Source organism: Manis javanica, chromosome 8, assembly GCF_040802235.1.
Source record: "Manis javanica isolate MJ-LG chromosome 8, MJ_LKY, whole genome shotgun sequence".
NCBI classification, from domain to species: Eukaryota; Metazoa; Chordata; class Mammalia; order Pholidota; family Manidae; genus Manis; species Manis javanica.
In genome coordinates, this window is record NC_133163.1 from 63,932,618 (window position 1) to 63,957,663 (window position 25,046).

The 25,046-nt window shown below is 41.0% G+C and overlaps 1 long non-coding RNA gene across 3 annotated transcripts in view; it reads left to right on the plus strand.

Moving 5' to 3' along the window:
- LOC118968527 (uncharacterized) overlaps positions 1-25,046 on the plus strand; it is a 250,437-nt gene that overhangs the window by 134,955 nt on the left and 90,436 nt on the right. The gene's annotated exons all lie outside the window — the stretch shown is intronic.

Here is a 25,046-nt window from a genome sequence, read left to right on the forward strand (position 1 = left end):
CTGGTTATATCTGTCCAGTGAAAGGCAGTAAAATAGGAAGAGATAAAACGTAATAAGGTGACCTGAGATAATTGAAGTCAGCTATCTTGTATTTTTCTTATAATTCCTAGGCAAATGCTTCTGAAACATAATTTCATGTTCCTGACTCCAAGTATCCTTGTTTATTACCTTAATCCACTTGTAGCTCTGGAGTGGATGATGAGAACTTTGTAAATGCCTCAGGTTTCATAACTTTTGTGTTGAATAAGAGCATTCATTTAATGCAACGTCACGGTTACTGAGCATCTGGGGATATGTGCCCCCTACCCTCAGGGAGCTTAGCCATCTCTCAGAGGAGAAAGAAACAAATAATTAAGATCTGCCTCTAAAAGTATGCTAATATTCTTCTAAAGAGAATTGTTTGTTTGATCTGTTTGACTGCTGGGATTCTCATTCTGCTGATGACAGTGATGAGTAGAGAGGAGAGATGGAAGGGGCCAGAGGGAGCTGAATTGATTTGCATGGGAAAGGACATGAAGCTAACAGTGGCACAGAAAAGAGTAAATCTGGAAGCTAGGAGGAGAGAGCAAGGGGGAGAGGTGAAATTTGAAGGAAGAGTGACAGGAAAAGTTCGGGGTGATGATGACTGGGATTTTGGGGGGCAGAAAGGTCCAATGAGAATTTTCATTTATTTTTATTTTTATTATTTATTTATTTATTAAAGTATCATTGATATACAATCTTCTGAAGGTTTTACAAGAAAAGCAATGTGGTTACTACATTCACCATTATTATTGAGTTCCCCCCATACCCCATTGCAGTCACTGTCCATCAGTGTAGTAAGATGCCACAGAGTCCGTACTTGTCTTCGCTGTGCTACACTGTCTTCCCTGTAACCCCCCCCCACATACCATGTGCACTAATCATGATACCCCACAATCCTCTTCTCCCTCCCTCCCCACCCCTCCCCTTTGGTAACTACTAGTCCCTTCTTGGAGTCTGTAAGTCTGCTGCTATTTCCTTCCTTCAGTTTTGCTTTGTTGTTATTCTCCACAAATGAGGGAAATCATTTGGTATTTGTCTTTCTCTGCCTGACTTATTTCACTGAGCATAATATTCTCTAGCTCCATCCATGTTGTTGCAAATGGTAGGATTTGTTTCTTTCTTATGGCTGAATAGTATTCCATTGTGTATATGTACCACCTCTTCTTTATCCATTCATCTACTGATGGACACTTAGGTTGCTTCCATATCTTGGCTATTGTTAACAGTGCAGCAATAAACATAGGGGTGCATCTGTCTTTTTGAATCTGAGAACTTGTATTCTTTGGGTAAATTCCTAGGAGTGGAATTCCTGGGTGAAATGGTATTTCTATTTTTAGTTTTTTGAGGAACCTCCATACTGCTTTCCACAATTGCTGCACTAATTTACATTCCCACCAGCAGTATAGGAGGGTTCCCCTTTCTCTGCATCCTTGCCAGCATTTGTTGTACCTAGTCTTTTCAATGTTGGCCATTCTAATTGGTGTGAGGTGATATCTCATGGTGGTTTTATTGTGCATTTCCCTGATAATTAGTGATGTGGAGCATCTTTTCATGTCCCTGTTGGCCATCTGAATTTTTTCTTTGGAGAAGTGTCTGTTCAGCCCCTCCACCCATTTGTTAATTGGGTTATTTGCTTTTTGGGTGTTGAGGCATGTGAGTTCTTTATGTGTTTTGGATGTTAACCCCTTGTCGGATATGTCATTTACAAATATATTCTCCCATGCTGTAGGATGCCTTTTTGTTTTGCTGATGGTGTCCTTTGCTGTACAGAAGGTTTTTAGCTTGATGTAGTCCTATTTATTCATTTTTGCTTTTGTTTCCCTTGCCCAAGGAGATGTGTTCAGAAAAAAGTTGCTCATGTTTATATTCAAGAGATTTTTGCCTATGTTATCTTCTAAGAGTTTTATGGTTTCATGACTTACATTCAGGTCTTTGATCCATTCTGAGTTTACTTTTGTGTGTGGGGTTAGACACAGTGGGGTTAGTAATCCAGTTTCATTCTCGTGTATATAGCTGTCCAGTTTTGCCAACACCAGTTGTTGAAAAGGCTGTCATTTCCCCATTGTATGTCCATGGCTTCTTTATTGTGTATTAACTGGGTTTATGCTTGGGTTTATGTCTGGGCTCTCTAGTCTGTTCCATTGGTCTATGGGTCTGTTCTTGTGCCAGTACTAAATTGTCTTGATTACTGTGGCTTTGTAGTAGAGCTTTAAGCTGGGGAGCTTGAGAATTTTCATTTATTTTTACAAGGTGAGTTACAAGTTACATGAAGTACAGAAATGTTAAGTGAACATCTCAATGCACTTTCACATGTGAATGTACTTCATAACCACCACCCACATCAAGGTAATAGGAATTTCCATCACTCCAGAGGGCTCCCTCATACCCCTCCCAGGCAGCAACCCAAGGCTGATTGTTATTCTCCCTGCCATCCCCCCAGAGTATTTTCACACATTTTTAAACTTCATATAGGTAGAATCTATAGGATATAGCCTATTATTCTAAATACCACTCAACATCAGGTCTGTGAGATATAATTACGCATGTTTTTGCATCTATCAGTAGTTTTTTCTTTCTTCATTCTTGTGTAACATGCCATTGTATGACTATACCACAATTAATTTGCCCATTCTCTTGTTAATGGACATCTGGGTTGTTTATAATTTGGGGAGTACTTTGAGTAATGCTGCTGTGAACATTATTATACATGTCATTTCTGATGTGTCTACACCCAGGAGTGCAATTGCTCTGTCCCAGGCTATGTGTGTGTGTCTAGCTTTAGTTGGTACTGTAGAATAATTTTTCTAAGTGTCTGCACTAGGTGGCACCCCTGAACTCATAAAGTGCACAGCTGCTCCACAGCTTTGGCACTCTTAATGAGATCTTTATGGAAGTCTTGCTGGGCATCCCACACTACAATTTTCCCCTTTGCTGCCCTTTAGGAGGCTTCAGGAAAGACCTGTAGTTGGAGTCAGATTTATGTTGGATTCCCATTATTTGCCACCAAAGGCAGCAATCCTGGGTTCCCCTGTATTTGAATACTGGCTGCTCCACTTACTAACAGTGCATTCCTAGGCAAGGATGTGTGTGTGTGTGTGTGTGTGTGTGTGTGTGTGTGTGTGTGTGTGCGCGCTTGTATGTGTTTGGACTTCTGAGGCTTTTATTCTTCATCTGCAGAATGGGAATCACAGAATCATTGCATGGGGTTTTTATGAGGATTGGATGAGATAGTGTACACTAAGCCCTCTGCCCAGGGCCAGGCATATAGTTAGTACTCAAAAATTGTAGCTTGTGTTACTATTAACAGGGGTGAGGAAATTCCAAGGAGAATGTTTAAATGTAGATGGGCCAGCTTTCCATCAGCATCAGGCGTTTCTCCTAGCATAGCTAAGCCTTTAAAGTTGGGGATTTGATTAAAAGAGGCAATAATCCATATTGGCAAAGCCCTGCACCCTTTTTCTGCAACCAGGCAGGCAGTTGGGACTTTCCAGGCATTGCATTTTTAGGCTTAGCTTGTATGAAGACACATATACATATGTCATGTCACATGACATCATCAACCACTGTCACTGAGTAATTTTAGAGGCAAGATTTACAATAATTAGATATCTCTCCTCAAAAGAAATTTTTAATATACAAGGTAAGAGAAGACTGAGGAGACAAACTTAAAAGAGAAAAAAGTTTTAAAAAAAAAGGAAGCCTATTTAATTTTATGGTTGATGCAACTTGTTATATGTGTGTCCTGCCAGAATAAATTGGATCATCTGATTTTCAAATTGCTGGGTCTATTGTTTCAGAAATAGAGGATGTAAATAATTTCAGTGCAATCTCGCAGATCTGGACCTCTCTCATCCAGAACTGTTAACAGCATTAGCATAATTTATGGTGCTATTTAATAATGAAATCTCTGAATACTGATTGTAGAGCTTCTTAAAGCTATAATTATTGCTCATTAGGAATGGATTTCATATTGTTAGTTCCTGGCACATAACAAGTTATTGAAAGGGAAAAGTTGTCAGAAGCGAGAAACCAGGAAAGGCACATTTTTGGTTCCTGAACATTCTCTCTGATGAATTTGTCTGAGATTTTGTTTTTCATAATGATAGAGAACAACTGGCAGCCATAGATGCTATTTATTATCTTATTTTTCCTAGAAGGGAAATAACTTTAGCTTTACTTCATTCTTCTTTTTTAGTCCATGAGGTTGTAAGTGCTCAGTAAATGTTTGCAGACTGAATGAGTATGTGAGGAAAGAGATGAATGAAGACAAAAGCTACAATGGCAGCAAGTTAAACTTGAGTTTTGTCCAGCTTCTACCAAACATTAGCACGAGAACTGCCCATTAAGTGCACACAAGAGGTTAGGGTTGGCAGTTTTTCAGAGGTGTTAATCCGAAAAAAGTCTTAGCATATTTGTCTCAGAACATCTGAAAGTGTATTTTTAAAAATTACAGAAGCAATGCTTGACTTTCTCCAGAGAAAGACCCACACAGTGCGTACATGAACTGAATAGCAATGTGAACGCCCCTTTCACTCTGGCTGATCTTCCCAGGGTGATGGCCATTGACAGTATCTGTATCCTTTAAGTCCTGGTGTTCTTGGTGATATTAAGAAAACATTGCCTAGAATAACATAGAAAAACAAAAAGTCTGCTTTTGTTGGCTAGCAAATCACTTCTAGATGGACCACAGGACTTGGGAAGGCTTGGCTTTAACTCTGAGGGTGGAGGGTTAGTTAGTGATTTCTGTTAAGTGCAGTGATTGGGGAGAATTATACATTTCAGCATGAGAAGGAGCAGTAACAATTACACTGTTTGCAAGACAGAGGCCATTGTCAATGTGTTCCTGCTTCTGGGAATGGGGAAAGACACTTATCAATGAAGACTGTGAGTTCACAATGAATAGTGTCTTTAGCTTGTGATGTCATTGACTTCAATGGACTATTGCTTGGCCTTGAGATTGGTTTACTTTATTTGACCTTGGGTTGAATGTGACTTCTATGTTTGTTAGTTAATCCAGGCTGGTGACTTGTCCAAGTCTAGGCCAGAATTTGTAGCCTGGCTTTTTTGTACACAGTTCTAACTTCATCAGGTCTTAACGGCATGAAATCTGAAAGGGCTAAAGAAATCTAATGAATATTTCTTTAATAGAATCTTTTCCTTACTTGTTGATAACTGTGCTCTCTTTTCCTTAAATATCCTCTTATCTAGGACCTTCTAGTCCCTGAGAGTAGAGGGAAAATGCCAGATATGCAGAAATAAAGAACACCTTATTCGTTCACTGGAAAATTTCAAACTTTAGTAAAACTGTAGAAATGTTTAAATTGCCTTCCAATTTCTGAAAGAAATTGGTTTCCTTTAACGCTTAACGAGATAAACTGCAATTCGATTCAAGTCATTTTTCTGCCTCTCCTTGTTGACAATCTGATCTCTGTTTTTTTTTGGTTTCCTCTTGCTTTCTGATTGACTTCAAGATTGCATCTAATCTTTTTATTCTATCTTGCACGAATGCAGCCTGCAATGTGTTGTGACAAGGAGCCCGACCTCCTATTAGCATATATTTATACCTTCCCGCACACGAAGTGGTGTTTGGGGATTATTAAACTGGAGTTTTGAAGGCACATGAAAGGCATTGGATTCACCCCTCCGCCTAGGAAACCCTCTATCCCAACTGTCTACCCACATGGAGATCTAATTGTTTGGAGAAAGGGATAAGTGAGGGCAACCATAAAGAGCAGGTGTGGATGAAGTTAATATGATGGAGGAATTATCAGATAATCATAGGCAAGGGAGATGCAAGAGATGATCATTGTCCTCAAAGGACAGGAGACACCTTGGAGGAAATTTAAGGGCCATTCTGGGACTCAGCTGATGGCCAGTTGAGGAAGGAACTAGAACATGGTGGGATCTGGGCAGAGGTCTGGGAATAGCTAGGTTAGAGGTATTTGTGATTTGTTAGGATTCAGAGTATGAATTCAGAGGGCCAGATGCTAGGAGATGAAGACGAAAACTAGGATTTCAGGACAGGGTCCCTGCTGAGGTGACTTTAGGAGAGGCGACAGGCAATGTCTCTTCAGGCTCTATTTCTTTTTCCACAAATAGAAACCAACAGAGCAAACTCTGAACAGTTTTGTAACATGCCTACGTATTCTTTGATGTTCCAGTTTTCTTTTAGTGGAATTCTTGAACCCTCCAGGGTCCCAGGGTTTACGAATTATTAACCTCTGTCTGCTATCCAAGTGGCAATGATCTGACATTAGTCATTCGCACATGAGTTCGACCTAATTTCCACTTACGCTAACCATCTCACAGCACTTCTATTTTAAACCTGTTTTCTCTAATTGCAGAAAGACAGGCTTTGTATCCTCTGAAAGAAATTCTGAGCATTAGTAAAAAGTGAAAGAGACAATCTGGGAGAAGGGAAGCTGTTCTAGTAATTTGTATGCTGGGGGATTGGTCGAGAGGAGAAAGTATTCTTCTCTCTCAGCTGTCTATTACTTCTTGCATCCCTGGGATGATGAGTTCCAGTGGATGTTCGTGGGAGTTGCTGAGTTTTGAGAAATTTTTCATTATGATGCACATCTCAGAGTCTTGTATGCATCTGTTGTCTCTGATTATCTCTGAGCACTCTGGGGGCAGAGATGGTGTCTCATTCACCCGTTTTTCCATTGATCATTGGTGTCTTAAGATACAGTTTTTGAGGTGCACACCACAGATGTCACACTTCATCACAGATGTCACAGATACTTCAGCCTTTGAAGTAGGAAGTCAGATTCAGGGTGCTGTTTGAGTTGTTGGCCTGGTGGGTCTTGGAGTGGGCTTGGCCTCAGTTTGTTTCTTCAGGTGCTTGGAGTGGGGAGCTGCCTGTCTCTGTTCTGGGACTCAGGGCCTAGGGCAGCTTCCCTCAGCCCATGCCTGCTCGGCACTAGGCAGACTCTTATTGTCTGTCTCTGGCATCTATGACTTGGTCTGGCATGTGTCCCTTTCCTTTCTCCTCTATGATGAGATTTGGGACATAGACTGGGCATAGGGAATAGTCAGAGAAGGGCAAAGAAACTACTTCGGGCCTGAATAACTTATGGAAAGGGAATTTGCAGGGTATCCAGAAATCATTACTTTGCTTTCTTTTGTATACATCCCCTTTGGGGATTCTGGGGCTACAAGCGTGACTGGGCCAAAGCAGGATTTAGAGAAACCAAAAACTTTATTTGAGTATATACAATGCACATGTATCAGGGATGTATTTGCAGGCAGCAGAGGAATGATTGGGTAGACTAGATATGCCTGATTTCCCTTGTTTAAGGTTGTATTTTGTAGAAATTGAAACTCAAAATGTGTATGAATAGTGAATAACAAACCAATCTTTTAAGCCATGTGTGAACATTAAACTCATTAGACATTTGGGGAGTGGTGGAGAGAGAGATCAGAAGATGAGAAGACACTTAAGTTCTTGTTCATGGGGAGGATATAGGTATTTATAAATGTTAGACGTTGTTAGGAAAAATGAGCATAAGTATGGATCATAATGAGTTAGGGCAACAACCACAACAATAATTATGGGATTATAACATTCAAACCAGCACAATAAAATGTAAATTAAAGGAAACCAAGGAAGAGGGAAAAAAAGAAATACAAGGAAAACATGGCAGATAGCACCAAATAAGACAGCAAGGTGAATATCAGTGTAACAATAATTGCAATAAATATAAGTGAGTTAATGTGACCAATCAAAAGACAGAAAGTCAGATTTTTAAAAAACTGAAGACCTAGATATATCATAAGTATTATTATAAGTCTTAAGTACAAAAGGGTACAGAAAGGTTGAAAATGAAGGAATAGAAAAAGATATACCAGGCATATATGAAATAAAGAAATCAGTTATAGCACTTTTAATATTAGAGAAAATGGAATTTAAGGTGAAAAACCTAATAAGGGACAAAAAGAGACATTGTGTGTTACTAAAGAAGATATAACACAATAATGAACAGAGAAGCCACTAACGATAAGATCTCAAAATAGCAACAACTGGCTGACCCGAGCGAGGAAAAAGATAAATCAACAATTATGGTTGGAACTTAAAAAAAAAATCCTTGAAAACTGATAGAACAAACAAAATAAATAAGAAAAGATACAGAGCAAAGATATATAATACATTCTTTTCAGGCCTGTGTGATATAAGTGAAAAACAATTTAATAAATTCCAAAGGCTCAGCTTCATACAGACAATATTCTTTGCCTGTGATGTGATAAAACTAGAAACTGATAAAAAAGGAAAGCTAACTAACTAACCTGAATGCTGGAAACCAAAAATTATATCTTAAATTTGTCTGAAGAGTTTATTAAAAAATTCAAGGATGTTTTTTCTATAAAGAAGAAGTTTGGTAGGGAGTGCTCTTGGGGTCAACATTTGGGGAAGGGAAGAGAGGGAAGAAGGACTGGGCAGGAGCAGAAGTTGGGTTGCAGTGAAGTCTCAGCCGAGCAGATGCAATACGGAAAGTTGTGCAGCTGGGATAATCCCTTCAAGTTGTCTTAAGACTTTACATCTCACAAATACCAGTTACTGAATGAGTCTCTGCCTGAAGCAGCATATCAGCTTGAGTGAGGAGGCTTTTTTCAGCAAGGCACATCCCACAGAGATAATGAGTGGTAATAACTCCTTTATTCCTCAAGGAGGATATGAATGCCACATCACAGTGTCTACCATCTTAGCGCCATAACTGTGGTTTGAAACTAGTTCTTTGTTTAAAAAGTGAAGGGTTGGAAGAAAAATTTGGGTCCAGTGTGCAGTTAGGAGTGAAATCATTCCCAACCTGACACTTGGTCTTACTATGGGCACACATGAGGGGAAATGGCGCTATGAACATGAGTGGAAGAACCATGAAGTGACAGCGTGTAAAGCTGGAATGGAGAGAGTTCACGCAGTTTTTCCAAGTACTCCTTTACCTGAGTATGACACAAAGGGTGGGAGTATCTTTCCTGGTTTTAATTTTTTCCTTGTACACAGGAGGGAAAACATGAAATGTTTCATAAATATTTCAGGTCCTATGTGTCTCTTTGTTATACCTCGTGTATTAGTTTTGAAAAGAGTTTTGAAATTCCAATGAATGCTCTTGGACTTATTTTTACCTGAGGCCAGTCAGGAATGATTCAGATGTAAGGAGAAATAGCTTGTACCTCTGTGTTATATCTCTATTTAAACCCAGACAACTCCAGGGAGGGAAAGGCAGAGGGAGGCCCAGGAAGACTGACAGGGTGGTGCTGGCAGAAGGACAGGATAGTAAGGGCGCTCTTCTGAGTAGATGGTGGAATTTGTCTACATCTTTGATCCTTCCTGGGTTGCCTTCTTGATGAAACTTTTATCTGCTCCTCATGTGTACCTAAGATGTCTATGAGTTTGTGACACAGATCCCAGCAGTTAGAGCATGTACCCAGCAGGGAAGCCTATGGTCTCTGAGAGCAGGGACTCAGTATGTGGGTTTTGTGGCCAGACTGCCTACATTGGAATACCAGCTTCACCAGCTGCTGGCTGTGTGGTCTTGGGGAAAGGGTTTAACCTCTCTGGGCCTTAACTTTCTTGCATAAAATCGGTTGATAATAATACCTTATTGGCTTGCTGTTGAGAATTGAATGAACCCTGTAAAATCACTTAGAACATAATAAGTGCTTAAAAAATACTAGCAACTCTTTGACCTGTAGGGACACCTTCCCTGCCCCTGGGTCCAGGGATATCTTGACAGAAACCTTTAATATTGCACATAAGGCTCCTGCACACCCAAACCTCCCACTCAGGCTTCAGGGTCAGAACATTTTTGGCTAACGCCTTCTCTGCCCATCATCTAAACAAGTATACAGAGGAGACCATATATTCTTACTTTCTGTATATTTATATTCTAATACAAATAATTTCCCACTTAATAATCTTTGTACACAATTACCTATTCTCATAAGGATTGTTTCTACTTCTGACTGTATATGAGGTCATTTCAAAGTCTTATACATAAAAAGGTGGGATCATTTTTCAAGTATAGATTTTCCCCTAAATCTCTCCCTGCCTTATCCTGATTGTCTCAAAAGATGAATTTTTATTGGAAAAAAAAAAGAAAGGCAGGGATTAGAGGTAAGGACCCAATACTAGACTAAATTTGTTCCCTCCTTTACTCTTGCTGGCCCCTCAGGCTTTTTCCCTCTCGCAGTCTCTCTTCTATCCCTTCCTGTTCCCGGTCAAGGAGGGAAAGAGCTGAGAGGGAGAGCAGCCTGGGAGGCTGAGGAGGGTCGGACCGGCTTCCACAGACTCAGAAGCAGAGCAGAATGAAAGACTTTAAAAACAGTCATGGGAGCTGCTGATCTTAACCTCATTTAGCCTCAAACCTTGAAGCGGAGGAAATGTATGAAAACATATATTAGTTTTCAATGATAATTTTATACTTGTATTAGCAGTTTGTATTATTTAGTGATATAATTATTCCTTTAATTAGACTGTAGGTTTTTCCTCTGCAAAATATATACTAGTTAGTTATCTAATTAATTAATTATTTATTGAGCAAATATTTCCTGCCAGGCATCATCCTTGCAGTTGTGAGTAAACAAAAATAGATATCAAAGAGGTCAAAGCTCTCTGCAGCTTATGTTCCCAGGCAAGGAGACAATGAGTCGGTCAACAGTATATATGATGTTGGGTGGTGATAAGAAGGAAAACTAAAGCAGGGTAAAATAAATAAATACGAGAAATAATGAAAAGTGCACTAGGTTGAGGGGACAGATAGGGACAAGTGTGTGTAGGTGTGTGCTCTTTTGGAGGGGGTGCTCTGAGCCTGCATTTCTGGAAGGGTTTCCCCTGAGCTGAGACTGAACAGCATATGGGGATGAGCCAGGGAGTGATGTGGGTCTGTGCAGAGAGTGTGGCAAATGCTTGGCACTAATTCTTTAAATTCAGTAATACTGAATCAAACCTTTAGTTTGATTAAAAAAAATTACTGAATTGAAAGAAAGTAAAGAAACACAAACAAAAGTTTTTCTTGTTATTGTCACCAGATGAGATTTGGTGAAGAATACCTAGAATTTCACTGGAAGTAAAATCTTCCCCATATAGACTTTGGAGACATTTATAACAAGGTTGTTGCATCTGGCATAACACTTCTTAGAACATGTTGATGGTCATGACGACATAAGCAAGTTCTGTTTTTCTTTATTCCTTCTTTGTCCCACCTTGTGAGAGGGTGAAATGTAGGGCTGAATGTGACTCACTATTCTGAATGTTCTTGGGTTTGGGTGTGGAGATTCAGTGCCTACAAATTTTTTGTTTCAAAAAATTTACATGTCTCTTTCTTTATCTTTTTTAAAAGCTAGGATTCAGAATTGCAGTAACACGAAGGAACCAAATGGGCAGCAGTGGAACTTGCTGTTTCAGTGACGTCTGTGGAAGTTCTCATTTTACCTGTGTATAGTTTGTTCCCGTGGTGGCATAAGTCTAGGGCTTGCTCATCCTTCAAAGTTACCTCCCTCTGGTGGGCATTTTAACACCTGAAAATCACCAAGCCATTTCACCATTCTCCTACATGAGACAGAGGGCCTGCTAAGTTGGATTTTTATACTATATTCCCATTGTATGTTTATCTAATAATACCTTGAATCCTTTTTACTTTTATGTTGTCAGTCAGCCCTAATACATATAACATAAAGCTAAATATTTTTTCTGCTGTGATATTCATGCATCTATAAAAGAGTGCAATGGGTGGAATGGATGGACCTTTTAGATTTGCAGTTCAGACTCCAGTTTTATCTTTGGGGCAGACAGTCTGCCCAGATTATGCTGTACTTGGTTTCTAGGCTGTTTTGCCTTGGCTCAGTGGGTGAAAAAGCTGTCTGCATAGAATATTGACCCCCAAGGCCTAGAAGAGAGGAAAGAACCATCTAATGTTTCTACTCCATGGCCACCAGAAGGGACTCTTTCTAGTGATGGTTTGAGGACACCAGTTGAAGCAGGTTTGACAAAGGTGCTTCCTGCTGGAGGACAGGGAGAACACACTTTTATTACTTTTTGCTTTCCCTGACTCCTGCCCCAAGCTTCTATAACTTCCGGTGAAGGCTTGCAAACCACTTTCATTTTTAAAGATGTACTGAGAACAGAATCTCTGGTAGGGTTTTAATAGATGTAAAGATACCTGTTGGGTACAGGGGTATGAAAAGAGAGCAAAAGTGGGAGGAGCAGGAAATAAAATGAGATAGTGCAGAAGCAGAAAGGGTTATGAAATTAGTCTCCTTTCCATTTCCTAAATATATTTGGAGAGGATTGTCCTTGAAGAAGAGAAATGCTAGTGGTGATGGAGGCTGTGGTGGAGCTGGTGGCAGGGGTGATGGGGGAAGAGGTGAAGAATGTGATGGTGGAGTGGGAGTAGAGATGATGGAGGAAGAGTAAGTAGGTCAGGATGTTGTGGAGGTGAGACAAGTGTGAGAGTTGGGGATGAAGCGGGTAGAAGAGATGGTGGAAGTAGCAGAGGTGGAGGTGGTAGAGAGAGTGGTGGGGGCAGTGGTGATAGTCGTGGTGGTGAGGGTTATGGCTCAGGTGGTGCAGGTGGTGGAGGTGCTAACAAAGGTGGTGAAGGTAGAGGTGGTTGTAGAAAAGCTGGTGGAGAAGGTGATGGAGGTAATAGAGGTAGTGGCCAAAAAGGTGAAGGAGATTGTTGAGGTGGTAAAGGAGGCAGAGATGGTAGAGGAGTGAAGACGTTGGTAGAGATGGAGGTGAGATGGTGATGCACTGGAGGTGATGGAGGAGGTGGCGGGAGTGGTGCAGGAGGTTGTGGAGATGGTAGAGGTGGCAGTAGAGATATTTGTGGTAGTAGCTGAGGGGGTGGAGTTGGATGAGCCATCGGGGTTACATAAAAATCCAATCTTAATTTAAGGCCGAGTGAAATACATGCACCAGTGCATGGAAGAGCAAGCAGCCATGTGTATACTTTAAAAAATGTTATTGTATAGGGCTTTCAGTTATTTTTCTTACTAATTGCATACATGTTTGCCTTTGAGTCAAAAATTCTTATTTTCTTAAGTGAGTCAGGGAGCAGTTGAACAACATTAATCCCCATTCATTCTTGCTCTGACTGGATACCTTCTATGTGCCAGACTAGATCAAGCACAGGCAATCAAAACTGAACAATTATTTCCTGTTTTCATTGAGGAAATAGTCCTATAAGCAGATTATAATACAGTGTAGTTAAGTGCAGTGATAGAGATGTAAGCCGCCAGAGAGGAGTGATATATAACTAAGGGGGGTATTGTTGGGACCAGGGGAGGTTTCCTGGAACAGAAAAACACCTTAAGGATGAGGGAACTGGAGGTGAGTTGGGTGATAGGGAAGATGATCATTACTGGCAAAGGTGAGGATATGAGAAATGGTAGACGGTGAATACATGGGACTATAAATAGTTCTCTAACTGACTTTCCTTCCTATCTACCTGGGTATATTCAGTTCCTTGTATTATGTTGGTATTTAGAACCAGGTTTGAAAAAAATCCATGGATGCAAACAGTAAATCTTAAGTCGTCTTCTGGTGCTTAGTTGTGATATATACTAAAGTAGAGATAATAAGGATGAATCTCAGAGGTGGTGCCTTCAAATTCTTCAACTCCACCCAGTCTCTTAGCTTAAGAAGTGAGGGGGAAGACAGAGTTGGAATAGTTTTTCCTATCAAGAGGCAGCAGGACAAACACTATTTATGTTGGCATGGATGGGCCAGCGTGCAGCATCTGTGTAGAAGATGAGTTGCTCACTCAGAGAAGACCTGATATTCAAGAAAAAGTGAGTCAAAAGTATGAGTCACTCATTAGCCTCTTTAAAAGGTGGAGCATGCCAAGGCAGGGAAGATAAGTTGAGTCTTTTACTGACTTGGATTAAGGTGTACCCTTAGATATAGCACTTCTCTAGAAATGAAAAAAATTCTCTCAAAACAAAAACCCAACACACACATGTGCTTGACCCAGTTAAAATGTAATATTGTAAACAGCAGGCAGATAACATGTGTTTTCTCAAGTGAATGATTCAATAGAAATGCATGAAATATATTTGAAAAGAGAGCTTCAAAGGTTGTTTTTGAAACAGAGAACCAATTAAAGTCTATGAAACAGGCTTCAGCAAATTGATTTACTGGAATGAATACAGAAAACGATTATTCAGAGCCCATGAAGAGGGAGCTATCTGGCATATCCCTGGGGTCACAGGTTGTCCTGCTGAGGATGAGAACATAGGGAGATATTGGTTCCTCTTTAGCCCATGGTGCCTCCACAATGAACAAAAGGGGTACTCTAAGGAGGCTGGGGGGTGGGGTGGCTGGATGCTGTTTATGCAGAATTTCCTAATGGGAGAAGGCAGCTCCCCTCTCTGGAAGACTGTTGTCTTTGACTACCTACCCTGGAAAGCAAAGTATGGATTGCACCATATAAAATATTAGAAGCTGACCTCTGAACCACATATTTAAATTCATTTCTGGCTTATTCTTTCGAAGTGGCAATTGAGTTTGACTGTTGTGCTTCAACCATTTGCGGCCCTTGTTTATAATTGTTTATGCTATCACTGTCTCTGAGATTTTCCCAGTTATTATTAAGGGGTGGATATATGATTTCCTGTGTGGTTCAATTCACTCTTCTGGCCCATTTGATAAGAAAGTGCCTACCTTCTGCACCAAGGGGGTTTTATTGGTATTTTGCATTTTGCTTGTGAGGAAATAATGTAGGAGAACCACTCTACTGGTTGCCTTTCAGGTATAGAATTCTGTTTAATTTGCAAAAACCATTTATAAATTCTAACTATTAACTCAGCCTTTCTTGCTGGCCTTACAAAAGCAGTTCTTAGGAAATGAAGCATTTGGGACCCAGTGGGAAAGATTCCAAACTCGTACTGCCAAATCTCCTGAGTTATCCTGACTTCCACCTGAGATTTTGGGATTTTCTATTAAGAAGGGGGAGGGAGGAATTGGCCCCATTTAGAACATAGATGATAGATAGTAAATAGATTTGTCTGTTTTTCAAAAATAATTGTGGGTTATGAAACAAAGCTAAGTAGGTAGCAAAATCGTATGGAGATTACAAAAGACCTATTACGTCTCTGAGTTAGCACACGTAATTTTAGGCCCTGAAGCAGTGTCTGGTGGACCAGCCGAGCATGCTAGGGCAATTGTTCAATGAATCTAAGAGAAGCAATGTTTGGAATTAGATCATGGATTATAGATTCCTAGAACTGGAAAGAACTTCAGAGATTTTCTCGGCAAACCCTTTTGCTTTGCAGCTGAGGAAACAGGCTCAGAGAAGCTTGACTATTTCAAGTGATGATCATGGTGGCTGAAGCCTAGGTTCCCTGGTTCCTGTTACTGGGCTTGGATGTGGGGTGGAATGAACCTCGTATAATAGTCCGCTTCCTTCGTGGAGGATGTTCCCAGAGCACGTGTCATGGGTGGCACACGACTCCTCCTGGCCACTCCTGAGATTCAAGGAGCACACAGCTTCTTGCTCTCATTTGTTTGGGCCACACTTCTTCTAGGGGGGCAACGTACTCTGTACTGATGGACTAATAAAGCCCAGCTCGCCATTAGTCTGAGGGAGGCTCAGGGGGAACTTTGAGGACCAACTCCCAGGCTGGTGCTTTCCACCCAAACTTCCTCTCTGCAGCGGATTCTTTCTCAAGCTAAGGGAAAAAGCAGCTGGCTGTAGGATTTCTGCTTTGCTCGAGGGTTGATTACACTTGCAGAAGTCTTGGTCCAGTTAGTCAAACCCTCTGAGCTTTCATTTCTTATATGTAAAATAAAAATAATAACTGACAGGGTTTGTGCCAAACACAGTCCTGAGGGCAAGGGAAGCATTTCATAAGTGCTCTCTCTCTTGCTTTTATTATAAAATTTCTGAATATGCTGGTTTCTGACTAGTTTAAGGAAAATTATTATTTTTGTCCACTTATGAAGATAACATATCTTCACTGTAGAAAATCAAACAACGTTGAAAATTATGAAGTCCTCTGAATACCCACCATCCAGAAATAGCAATTCTGCATAATTCTACAACATTCTTCTAGTCATCTTTCTATGCACCTGCGTCTGTATTTGTATTTGTACATAAAATGAAATCGTAATATAAACACTCTTTTGCAATCACTTTTTGCAATCTATACCGAAGAGGTCAGTTTAAAGAAATTGCAAATAGATATTTTCTGCCAGATATGGGAGCATTTTTAGTCCCAAATGTAGGACACAATCTCATCTTACAGAATCAATCTTCATGAAGACCTGATTGACACTCATTCTTCCCAAGCTGTCCTTTTCCTCTCTTCTCCCAAGGGAGAGAAAATATGCCACTGAATGTATATAGTAGTTTGGAGTTTCTGGAGTTTGCAAACTATTTGCCAACGAGGGAAGCTTTTTGTTTTTATTTACCCTAACAAAAGCTCGGGTAAATAAATGGTACCTACTGCTATAGTCCCCCATGTAACCCTTGAATCCTCTCAATTTAACCCTTCCCCATTTTCTGTAGGACTCACCTAAGGGAGGGCACAGCTTGTTGTATACTTTAGCCCACTGGGCCTTGCTGACCTGTAGCTATGGGCAACCATTGTTTTTGTTTAGACTGATCTCTTTGATAGCCTAGGGCTTTTAGCATGCTCTGTCCTTCATCTACCTCCCAGCTTTATCCATTTGCCCTGTCTCTTCGAGCCTGTGATAATGGTGATATGAGTGCTGATTTAGCACCAAGCATAAAGAAGGCATGCAGACCAATTCTGCCAAGAGTTTATAACCTAGTACTGCTGTCTGCCCATTTATGTCAGTACCCATTAGCAGAAAATAGAGCTAATTGAAAGTCTTCGGATATTGGGAGGCTTGGATCTCACTGAGCTGGTGAAAAACTTCCGTATTTTAACCTTGTGTAGGAATATCACACCTGCAGAGAGAGGTTCTCGCTCATGAAGGGAAGATGTTAATATTCACATGGCCCGAGCCCACCTGTATAATGTGAAGGGGGCCTTTCTTACACTTCCAGATTCTGTGATTGGAATTTGCAATTTAAAAGTAGCATTTCTGAGCCATTTTCTGTTTGCCATAATTGGGTCAAATTCTCTCTCAGAGTCTGTGAGTTCAGAGCTTCTTCCCAGCCTCCCCTCTCCTCACCACAGGAATCTGTCCTGATTCATTTGTACCAGAGATATTGAGGTGGTTTCCTTAGGCAGCTTTCATCTAGGAAGAGGTGGGCTGAGCACACTCACTCATTTCCCATCATCTCCAGAAGGAACAGCTTTTAACTATGACTCAGTGACACAGGGCTTCTGACCATGACCTATGATGAAGGGCCCATTGCAAGCTTATCAGCTCATCAAAACCCAGACTGCAGTGGTGACATGCAATCAAGGCTCTCTAATGCCTGCCCTGGGAGGGCACTGCCAGACCCTGCTGTGAGGATGAAGACTTTTGGAGCCACAGGGGTGGTTCTAGAACTTTGGACTTTCTTGTGCCCAGTTTCTATCATAATTTAAGATTATTAGGCATGTTCTGATTAGAAATGCTGGTAAATTTGAAGGAAAGATAATATTCTTCAGTTAAAATGTTACTTTTTTTGAGCTTCTTTGGCAAGAGAAAGTTTCTAATTTATGTAGCCTCTGACATCCAGGGAGAGTGTGTGTGTGTGTGTGTGTGTGTGTGTGTGTGTGTGTGTGTGTGTGTGTATGTTCTCATTCACTGATTACCATAGATTGAGAATTACTCCATAAGGTGCTCTGGGGGAGCTAGAAGGGAAGTAGAAAGCGTATATCTTTGCCTTGGAAATTGTGCAGGAAAATGAGATGGGCTTTCCCTATAATTCTATCTCTAACCTAATGTGCTCCTAAGTGGACAACCTAGAACTTCTATTTATAATTCTGAAGGAAATCCATGACGAACATGGCTTACCTGTGACTAAGATTGGTGCTACTTTGTAGGTAAATATACTCATCTCTAAATTGCCTGGGACAAGTTTGAATTTTGGTTGTGCTCCCTCTACCCCTAGTAAGCAGATGGGCTAAAACGGGGTTACCCAGGGGTCAAGAGACTAGAGCTAGTTTTTCCCTGAAAATGTGGACTGAAGTTCCTTTGTGTGCTAGATGTTTTCCATTTGCCTCTCCAAGTCCACCTTCTACCTTTCACCACCCACTGACTGTGTCAGCGGCTCCCTTGCCCTCTTGTCTTCTCATGGCTTGGCAGTGGGAGGCAACCTCAGTGTACTACAGGGCAGGAGGAGAGGAAGGCCAGGGTACTTATGCCCTCACTTCCCTTCCTGCTAGGTTGCTGTGGGTTGTCTGTGTCCATCTACATCTGACCGCAGCTCCTGTCAGAAGTCTTCCTCTCTCTAGACTAGGATAGCTGCTCCCTCCCCTTCCCCTCTACACGGAGGTAACAGCTTCCTGCTATTGCTAGATCTGAGGTTGGTTTCCTTACACTCTGCCCCTCTTGGTCAATAATTCCTTTATTAGACTTCCCTCTGTTACCATGTTTGATGTGCCATCTTTTTCTGATGGATACTGACTGACTCTTATACTTCGTGATTTATCACTTGATGATGAAGAACAGAAGCTCACACGTACAAGCTCCAGTACAAAGGGAATTACTAGAAGGATACAGAGCAGGTAAAGGACATCCCAAGTCATCTGGGAAAGCCAGTATCTAAGACCATTTCTTTAGTTCTTGGTGGCATGATGTCTTCTCTTATTCTCTTTCTGTGCATCTGCTGTCTTCTGCTTCATTCTGCATATTGCCATCGTCTGTCTGTCTCATGGATTTTCTGACTTTGTTTGACCCATGGTATAAACTCTGGCTTTAACCCTATTTAACCTTTCAGTTCAGGGAATCCTCACCATTTAACTATTTCTCAGTGTCCTGTTTCCAATTTCCTGAAAGAGAGAGAATGAGGGTGGCTCGAATTGAGTTAGTTTCATTTATGGTCCACTTAGTTGCAGTGGGGGCAATGAATACATGGGACTGTCCTTTCCAGGCATGGGAACTTTCTTTCATTCAAGAAAGGTGTGTGGTTGGGGCAATTGTTGGCATCTCTACACAGTATAGTGAGTCAGTTTGTGAAGAATATCTGATTCAAATCCCAGGGGAAAGTAATGGCTAACTTTGTCCTTAAGCCATTTGGACAGGAAGTTTATCTGCCTCATTCTTTAATAATTTCAGTGGAAAGACATTCAAGAATTCCAGAAACCTTGGAAGAGAGCTCTTCTGATAATTTTTCTCGTATCTATCTAGCCTGCTGTAGACTTTGCTCATTTATTTTTTCCTTTCTGTTTTTAATGGTAAGCAATCCACTGTTCATTGTGACAGTCACAGGATCCTTCTTGGTGGCTATGATTGAAAGTGATTAATGAGATGCAGAAACAATCCTGATCTTTCTTAGGATAAACATACTATTATATTTAGGGTTGAGCCTGTACTAAAATCAGCTTTTCAGCACCCATTCAGATATAAGTAGATAACCAAAGATTACAGAACATCTGAGGAAAGCCTCCAATGTATGTAAGGGGGAGGAGAGGGAGAGAGAGAGAGAGGGAGGGAGAAAAGCCAACAGAAACAAAATAATTTGGGAGAAACAGAGACCTAACCAGGAGATTAAAAAAAAAAATTAAGGCCTGCCATTAAAATGAGGAGATAAAGGAAGATATGGCAACCGTGAAATAAGAAAGGAACATTCAATGGATAAAAAACAGACTCTTGGAATTTAAAAGTATAATAAGCAAAAATGAAAAACTCAATAGAAAGACTGAAGATAAGATTGAGTAAACATCCCTAAAATAAAGCAAAAATAGTTAGGAGATGGAAAATAGGGGAGAGATATTAATAAAAATAATTGTTAAGGGCCACCTCAAGAGGTCCAACACCTGAATTATAAAAGTTCCTGAAGAAAAAAATAGAGAAAACAGGGGAGAAATTCAACTGCTAAACAATTCAAGAACATTTTCTAGAGAAGGGCATAAGTCTCCAGACTGGAAGACTTTCTTGGGAAACCTCAAAATGATTGAAAATAGACCCACATTAAGGGTTTCTCATTATGAAATTTCAGAATATTGAGGATAAAGAAGATCCTACAAGATTTTGGAAAGAGAAAAAATGGGCCATATAAAGGATCAGATCAGAATGGCTTTGGACTTCTCAAAACCCAGATTAGTATCTAGAAAACCACAGAATAATATGCCTTCAAATTCAAAGGGGAAATTATTGCCAATATAGAATTTAATACGTATTCAAATTATTGGTTGGGTGTGAGGGGGGAATAAAAACATCTTCAGATATACTAATTCTCAAAACCATTTCCTTCCCCTTCCTTTTTTAGGAAGTGACTGGTAGATGTGTTCCACAAAAATAAAGGTGAAAACCAAGAAAGAGGTAGATAGGAGACACAGGGAAGCTGGAATCCCTAGGATGGTGGAAGGAGACACCAGGAAGATGGTGGGTGTACCAGGAGGCACAGAGGCACTGGAGCAGATCAGAAAGCACCAGGAAACACTTCTTCAGGGACATGAAATGAATAGAATATCCCATGTGTTGAAAGACTGGAGAAGAGACTTAGACCACTGTTCAAAGACAGGCATTAGATTAGTGATAAATACACAGAAAACCAAGTAGAGATAATAAGGCAATTATTAATTCCAGGGAAAATAAAAAGTTGTACAGAAAAGGAAAAGTGATTATAGTTATTACATGGCTCATCTGTGAGTAGCATTTACATGGTAATAATATTATAAATTCCAAATATTAGACTATCTAAAATTACACACTTATAATTATGTTGGAAAGTTGAAAAGATGGGAAAGGTGCATGAGTACAGTGGCATGGATAAAAGAAAAAGAATAAAAGCTTTATAATGGGAGGCCAATAAATAATGAGTAAGACCGGAAAAAGAAAACAACCAAGTAGCAGAATAACAAAATGTTATTTAAAGACCTAGAGACCAATTTCATTTAATTGGTGAAAACACATGTATGTAATTACCTTGTGAAAGGGGGAAATGGGGCTGAGGGAGATAAGAAACTACCATCTTTTTGTAATAAACCTTGTAGAATTATTTGACTATTAACTTTAAACATGCATGTTTATCTGATTAGAAAAAACAATAGAAAGAAATTAATTAAAAAATTAAAAATATGCACACACCCCAGGCAGCCATTGCTAAGCAATTGGAATTGGCAAGTGAAGCGAAGCCTTCCTTGTTTGGAAAACATGAAAACTAAGAGGGTAGGAAAATCATTTTTATGAATACAATTAGAGCATTGCTTATTTTTTTAAAAAAAGCTTGTGGAGTTGCGCTAATTATCAATTGACGCCTGTCACAGCAAAGTGCTTGGGGTACAAGTCTAAGCATATCTTCATCTTTTCATTGTGGGCAGCAAAGTGACAGGGTGGGTCAAAAGGCAAGGGACTGTCATTTCAGCTAAGAAGGAGCAGACTTCAGATCTGGACAGGTGAGGGGTCAATTCTGGGGTGATTAGCTAAGGTGAATACGAGATCTGGGCAGGTGGAAGCCAAGGGCTGGATGCTCAGATACAGGAAGGGGAGCGCCAGAGGGCAGAACTCAACTCTCTTCTGAAGGCGAGGGCATTCAGGCCTTGTGGACTCTTTCATATTGCTTGCCATGGACTGGTGTTGTTTGGAACCAAAAGGGAATGGAAGCCTGTAGATCTCCTGATGTCTCTGCCTTCTGGCTTCCTTGTGCTCTGGCCACTTTAGCTGGGTTCCTTTGCCTTTGCTGTATGCTTAGCCACACTGGAGAGTCAGGGCCCGATTTTACATCAGTAGCCACCTAACTTGGTGTAATCATCTGGTCACCCTCTGATATTGTAGCACAACTGGATCTTGTCTTACCTCAATTTTCTAGTAACTGGGAGCCTTACCCTGAGCCCCAGCTGCACTGGTAAATGTCTGCAGCACCTAAAGGTACCTTGTTGCTGGCTAGTCAGCAGATCTGTGCCACAGACCTTACTTTCACTTCTGACTAATGTCTTATTTGTATCTCATTTTCCTTTTCCCAGTGTAGACTGATCATTCAACCTCATGCTAAACTTTGTACCTAGGTCTCTGCCTGTCAGTCCTTTAGTCCAGTAAGGCCCTAAGTCTTGGTCTTATTTGCATGCTAGGAATTTTTTGAGCATTTACAACCAACCTATTTGGAATTCTCCAAACCGTGTACTTTGCATCGTTTACCTGAGTTACCTTTACTCCCTGAGGTTGTAGCTATGATCACAACACCATTTTATAGATGAAAGAACTGTATTTTAATGATATGAAGGGACTTGTCTGCTGTCACAGTATGAGGGCAGAGCAGAAATTCAAACAGGTCACCCAGTTCCAGCCCTGGGCTGTAATTACAAGGATCATTGCCTGCTGCAGTCTTTGTTCGAGCTTTAGGATCTCCTTGTATTCCCAGGCCTGGCTTTCTCTGACACAGTTTACCCTTGCTCCTAAATGCTGGATCTGGTAGCAGGTGCACCTACTTCTGCCCCAAGTGGAGGCAAACATGCCTGGCTATCCTCACAGAATTGTTTGCTTCCATGAAGTCCAGGCGATTCTGTCAGTCTGCATCATGGACGAAGGTCCCAGGGCTGTGGTTCTCAAAGTGTGGCCCCAAGACCTGCAGTCTTGGCATCACCTGGGAACTGGTTAGAAGTGCAGGATTGCAGACCAGAAACTGGGGTGGGGCTCAGAAATCTGAGGCTTAAGCTCTCTCGGTGATTTTGATGTACACTGGTGTTTGAGAACGCTGCCGCAGGGTCGAGGCCAGAGTGAGCCTGATGAGGTCAAGTCTTGGCCTGGGCTAGTGTTGAATGTGCTTCAATCAGTTGTGTTCAAGAAAAAGAAGAGCAGGAAGATTTGTTTCTGTCTTGGTTTGCCATGCTGCCCAACCAGTGGGTTCCTCCACTGTCCCTCCAGCACTGGGAACTGTTAGGGTCCAGGCTTCCGAGGCTTCCCCAGAGAACAAACTACACAGGCATAGAGATGTAAATTCAAGCAAAGTCTTTATTCAGCCAGCTAGCTGGGGTCCAAGTCAGCCCGATGCAGCGGGTCTCAACAAGGACCCCGAGCACTCAGAGCCAAGGGTTTATATAGCAATTTCAAAGCACTTAACTCATAGCAATTTTCTATAACTATACATTATTCTTGCAAGACATATATCCTGGGGTTAAGCAAGGGCAGGGTAAGACTACTCCTCAATGGTTAGGGAGGTTCTGCACGATAAGCTTGGTATGTAAGATTAACTGACCAAGGTTAGCTGACCAAGGGTCACAGCTGCCCACCACCCGGTGCTCATGATTAACTTGTTTTTCAAGGCCTTACCCAGGCCCAGGGGTTTTTTTTTTTTTTTTTTTTCCTCTGAGTCACACTCTCAGAAAATGGTTTCTAGGTTTCTAAGATGGCTATGCTTATGCTAATTTACTAATCTTACTAATGCTTAGATTCTACATTTCCCCACTTTCCTTTGACCATTCCAATCATGGAATGTTTTTTTCTTCCTGCTGTGTGAGTGAATGATACTGTGGTCTCAGCATTAGCACCTGAACAGCACTCACTCTTTCCCTAACAAAGGCTATTAGCCGGTTTAAGATACAGGGACCTAAAGTGAGAAGCAGTATAAAAATAAGCAAGGGCCCTGCCAGGGTGGATATCAGGGTTGTAAACCATGGGGATTTAGTAAACTAGGATTCAAATAGCCCTTGGCTGGCCTCTCTCTCTCTTCCTTTGATCTGGTCTCTCTCTAAGTTTAGACATTGAATCTCTTACTATTCCGGAATGGTCTGCTGTTAAGGTTTAGCTAAGTTTTATTAGTTCTTTTTCCTGACTCTTAATGCTCTCTGCACTCCTTTACAGGAACAGGAAATGGAAGGGAAAAATCTGAGCAACCACTGTGTTCAGGAGCTGGCCCTGCACTGTGGGGTCATGAGGAAAATATATTGGATGCCTGGACCAGAGAAAGGGGAGAAAAGAGAGACGCACACAAGGGAGGCAGCCCGTCAAGACAGATGGGGAAGAATCTGATAGCAATGTTCTTGAAATCTAAAGAAGGCTAGATTCACACACTGATATTTTGGTGTCAAATGCCCCAGGTCCCTTTTTGTTACAACTTGTCTTATCTCCTCTGTAGCTGCTTGACATGCCCTTATTAGTAAAATAATGGCAATCACAGCACTTTTTAGTAGGTATGTATGAGGAAGTAGATCGAGGCTGGAAACTGCAATTTGCCTTATTCGTCTAAGAATTTGAGGCAGTTATTAAATGTAACAATTTTTTTCTTCCCATAGATCAGTGATCTAACTATAAAAACCCCACGTCTACCCACTCACCGATGTTGGTAGTTAGCCTTAGTCAGTCCCTATGGTTTACTAGTTTGTAGCACACCTAGACATTTTGGGGTGTTTGGTGCCTGCTGCACAGCTGGGAGAACTCAGCTGCAGGAGGAAGTACAGCCAGGGCTTCTCCAACCTTCTGTGCGGTAAGCTTGCTGATACTGCCTGAGCACCTTTCTGAGCAGGGATTCCGTGATTGATGGTGGGAGAGAGTAAATAAATTTCAGTAAGTACACACAAGAGTGGATCTGGACAGTAAGTGCTTACTGTGTACAATCAATGGGCATTATTTTAAAGGAGATTAAAATTTCCTAGACTTAATCCTCCTGCTTGAGCCATGCTGGTGGCAGAGGATGAGTTACTGTTTTCTCCAGGGAGGGAGTGAGAAGAGCATCTGTGCCTTTCAAGGCAAAGCATGTAGTAAAATAAGCAGTGTAGAAATCTGTTCAGGCTGAAACACAATTCTCTGATAAAGTATGTCTTTGTAGTATTTGAAGTAGAAGAAGGTGATCCTGGACTGCAAGTTCTGTGGACTGGAAGTGACACAACTTCTCCATTTTAGAATGTGCCTTGTGATAGACTCAGATGTTTTGAGGAGGTAGGTGCTGGGACTTTGAGCCTGCAACTCTAGAGTGCATTTTATTCTCTCCAGTAGTGAGCTACACTGATATCATAAGGTGTCTTGG